Source organism: Gymnoscopelus microlampas, assembly GCF_963454915.1.
Source record: "Gymnoscopelus microlampas genome assembly, chromosome: 13".
In the NCBI taxonomy this organism is placed as follows: domain Eukaryota; kingdom Metazoa; phylum Chordata; class Actinopteri; order Myctophiformes; family Myctophidae; genus Gymnoscopelus; species Gymnoscopelus microlampas.
This window is the reverse complement of record NC_139950.1, coordinates 40785213-40790461: the sequence shown is the minus strand read 5'-3', so window position 1 is coordinate 40790461 and position 5249 is coordinate 40785213.

Sequence of the window (5249 nt, the reverse complement as noted above, 5' to 3'; positions counted from 1 at the left end):
GCTGTGTTAAGTGATGCGATCCACCTTGTGCACACAGCACGCAGATGTGAAACTTGACCTCGCTCTATGCAAATCATTGAAAGCTCCCTCTCAACAAAGGAGGATAAAGTTCACCTCTGCAGCACTGTCCAAACAATGGGAGGGAGGAGTCAGCGCCAGACAGCCTTGAAGGGGAAATGGCTTCACACTGACTGACAAGTCTGGCTACACCCAGCGTTGGCCTGAAGGACACCTGCTTCCCCCTCCCTCCCACCTCCCCCTCACAGGACAGAAACAGGCCTTTGGGACGGGCACACAGTGGGCAAGCCGGCCCTAGTCTTGTACGTATTTTTCTTTTCTTCTCTGAAGGCTAGTTTATACTTCATCGCACAACGGTGTCACTCGCTGTAAATAGGCTTCACAGGGAGAAGTACCAATTCCAGTGACCTCAATACTGTGTCCCTCCTTGGCGTGACTCCTTTCTCTCTAGCCAGTCTCTCTCTCTCTGCTCACATGATGAAATCCCTCTGAGCAAAAGCACTGTTGCCTAACAACAAGGTGAACAAAGTTCAACTCCCGTCTAACTGCAAAAACCCTTTCAGCTCTCACATGATTCTTCTCCTGTTAACTATTTACAGGAGGGTGGTGGTGGTGGTGGTAGGGGGTGGGGAGTGGGGGGGTCGGCTGGGCTGTTCCGGGCAAACAGAGCTCTGTGTTTTCTGTTTGAACTGGCATTTGCGGGACCATGCAGTCAGTGGCCCAACCAACTTCTCTGCTCGGGAACTCGCTAAACGTGCAGGAACACGAAACCCGTCATGCAACAGGTCCCACTACACCAAGGCATAGCTCCTTCCTCCTTGTCACAAACAATGCATCGGGGAAATGAGAGCAATGAGTCCATTACGAAATGCCTCTGTCACAATCAGAGCGTCTCGCAGGAATGCTGTTGTGACACATGCATGGCATTGACACAAGGGTTAAACATTTAACCGCACTCAGAAACACACACACACCCCAGCTGCCAAAAGGGCGGGAGGTTTGGCTCCTCCAGCACCAGTCACCAGTTTCTATTTATCATTCCCCTTTTATCTACTTGTATCTTAGCCACCTCCCAACGGTCTCTGGGTTTATGAAAGGACAATCGTTTTGTACTGTGGCCAGGTGCAGTACAGTAAACTTGATACGCACCAGAGACAATTTGCCACTGCCAACAGTGCAGCATTTGACCATATTCACACAGAGGCCATTTTGCTCTTGAGTCATACTCAGGGGAGGTGGGGGGGTAGCCATTTGCTTTGGCTGTTTGGAGGTTTTCAGAGCCGCTGAGGTCATTCAGTGCATGTGTGTTGGGGTGTCATGTGGTGTTGATCTCTGACATGATTCTGACAGAAAGAGAGGGTTCAGCTGGAGTTCAGCAGAGATCCATTATTCATGCCACCTCAATGCATTTTTTTCTGTTTGTATACCAATGCATGGCACAGCCGAGCTTGTTCTCTCAGTGCTTAAAAGCTTTTTCACACTATTTATATACTCATGGAGCTGCAATTTTCACTTGGAAAATGCACGATCATAGCATAATATCCATGAGGTTTGTTTTCTGGGCTGGCACACAGTGAAATGCCTCATTTTGAAGCACATTTGCTACCTACCTCTATACTGTCTATACTATGTGTGTGATACACTATATTACAGGAAACAATTCTGTGTAATTCTTTACAAAAAGCATGATTGACTGAAAACTCTCTACTCAACGATTCCGGTTAAGCCAATCCACCTGGAAATCTCATGACTTCCTGAATATAATTCCAGGCTAGGCTATCAGACTGTCTGACTAGCAGCTTTTATTAAAGGGCGTAAACACAGAATATTAGGTTATTTTGCCAGAGCCGATGCTGAATCAGGCATTAGGACCCATGTAATGCCTGCTCTACTCTGAACTCAAATGCCCCAACAAAGCCCTGATTATTATTTTTTGTGTCCAACAGATTTATAGTGCAATGTGAACTGTGAGAAAAAGGTTGGATTGGTTTTCCTCACTCATGAATGGGCCTGTGCACATTGCACACATTCTACTCACGCTGTTTTTAAAATCTGGTCTAATCCCCTACACTCAAGTCATGTAATTATAGTCATCTTTGCCCGATAACTTAAGGCAAGCAGCTTCGATACCCTGCAATTGTGATAGCAATTGCTCACAAACGCAAACAAGATAAGGAATAAAGAGTGAAGGCATGACACCACCAAGGGAGAATCCAGAACAAAAATCCCCTCTCATGTCACAGCGTGCTGTGTTGGCGGCCAGTGACCTCATCCAAAAGTTTACATGCCCCAGCCCTGTGTTGTTTTGTTATCTTTCAAACCTGCAATACAGCACATTCCACATAGAGAGAGAGAGTGAAAAAAAGAAAACCTGAGCTTTCACTGTGCCCTGTGGGAACAAGGATAAACAAAACAAACTTAATACTTGCAAGTTCACGTAGCTTGTGACAAAAGTACACACATTCAAGGCAATAGAAACACAGGAAGAGATCTCTCTCACTCACGCGCATGCGCACACACACACACACACACACACACACACACACACACACACACACACACACAGGCTGAGATAGTCATGGCCACTGATTCAAGCTGTGCGTCTGTGCTTAGTCAGCAGCATGCACCAGCTTAAGCCAGATTTGTACTTCGTTGTACAACGGGGTCGGACACAGTGAAAATAGCCGATCTGCAAGCTCACAACATGTCACATCCGCAACATGCCATGAGCTTGTTGATAGGACACTTTCGGCGCACCACACCTTCGTACGACACAGCATAAATCAGGCTCTAGCTCGCTTTCGGTCTTTTTTTAAACAGACCACAGAGCAGTAAATAGCAATGAGGAGGATCACTGCCTTCACAGCTGATTGGCTTGATGTTTGCCTGACAGAAACAGGAAGCTGGCTGTGCAAAGTCAGGGCATGCAAACATGGAGGGACAAGGGGTAGGCGGAGTCTGATGGGAAGACAAAGACAAACGTGTAGGAGCCTGAGAGAACGAGGGAAGAAAAGTCTCTTCTCTTTTGTACAGTGTAATGTGACCCCTTGAGCAGTTCAGCTAGTGATCCAAGGAAGCAGCAGCTTAATGCATTGTCAGCAGATGACACCATATCACACTGTATTTGATAAATCAATCAAACAAACAGTGGACTATATAATAATGTCATTTTTGATTGTCTATGATGATGATGATGATTACGATACAATATTTTTGGGGCCTTTCTGCCTTTATTGATAGTGGAGATTGACAGGAAACAGGGAGGGAGACATGGGGGGAGACATGAAGCAAAGATCGCCGGGAACCGGAATCGAACCCGCGATGTGCTGTCAGGCTACATTAGAGCCTAAGTCCCTAAGTGTGTGTGTGTGTATATACAGTATGTATATATATATATATATATATATATATATATATATATATATATATATGTGTGTGTGTGTGTGTGTGTGTGTGTGTGTGTGTGTGTGTGTGTGTGTGTGTGTGTGTGTGTGTGTGTGTGTGTGTACTGTATATACACACACACACACACACACACACACACACACAACCCCACATTGAAATAATCCTGCCCAACCCAAAAGAGCTTTTGTAATTTTCCTGCTACTCTGGTCTGCCGCTTCCACCCCCATAAACCAACTGTCCCTGAAGGTCAGATGAGAGGGAGCAGAGCAAACCCTCCAGCTTTAACCCCTCCAACACACACATGCACACACACACCACCCCTACTGACTGACTGACTGACTGGTTCAAACAGGCCTGTGGGAGGGAGTGTGGGGCGTGGCTCAGTGAGCATGCCCAGTGAGCAGGAATGCCGTGTGATGGCAACACATTGGGCTCTCCCCTCTGCTGGTGCAGTGTGCTGTGTTTGCCTCGGGGGCCTTTTCCATCCAGTCTAGTGAGCAGCCAGATCAATTTACTGCGGAATGAACACAAAGTCACCGGCTGACGCACACACACAGGCATGCATGAACATGCGCATATATTCACACATTGTTCGTGTACCACTATGTACTGTACTCTTGCTGCACTGCAGCAGGCAGAGATACAGACATGCACGCACAGGAATTTACTCATGTGTGCATGCAAAAAAAAAGAAAGAAAGAAAAGAAAAAAACAGCAAGGGGAAAGGTTTATTCAAAGGGCCAATAATGTATATTATTCAGGGAAATTCCCCTCCTACCACAGCATTTTAGAGCATTTCATCCCCTGACTAACTATCTTTATTGCACACAACTCTCCAATCACTAGGTGCAAGTATAAGTGTTGCTTTCACCTCTCCACATTCCTATACCCTAGTGCTGATTCATCTGTCTGAACCACAAGGCTGTGGTGTCTCACTTTATTTTCAGGGTGGATGGTGATGACTGTCACTAGCTCTTTTAAAGCTCAGTGATGCTGACTGACACTCTCATTACTGATGAGGAGGAGCATGCTATTCTGGTATTACATTGTCACCCCAATTTCACACACACACACACACACACACACACACACACACACACACACACACACACACACACACACACACACACACACACACACACACACACACACACACACACACACACACACACACACACACACACAACATCTGACAGGTTAAAGAATGACCAGTTTTTGTGTATCCAATCAAAAGATTTCCCTCTATTTATCTGTATGAACATGGAGCCAACGAGATCTACATGTACACCCATGTGCAGAGTATTTCTTAATCTATGAATTATTTAGGATCCCTCCCCCGTGCCACTGACTGGGCACCAAGGGAGACCTGCCAGCCACCGTGACAAAATGGTGTAGTGTGAGAAGTGACATTTAAATGGCCAATTGACATTAAGGCATGTCATCAGCAGTACATAATTCCTTCCCAAAGTGAAAAGGCGGGGCGGGAACGCAGACAGACAAGGCAAATCTCACACATCCTTACGTCAAGGCACTGCATAAACCTTTGGGTTGAAAAATGTTTTCTGTAGAAGACTTGTGTTGGAGTGAGAACGCAAAACTGTTAATATCCCCAACAGGATGCAGATCAGGGCATGTATCTATTCTGCTCGCTGTTATATGTTATATGAATAATTGAAACATTGTGTGTGTGTGTCTGTGTGCGCCTGCGTGCGTAGTGCATGTGTGTGTGGGGGTCTAATATGTTCTTTTATTTGCAGAATCACGCCTGTGCCTTCTAATATGGAAATTAGACTCCCCTTGAGTAATTGAGCTCTGCTTTAGGAATC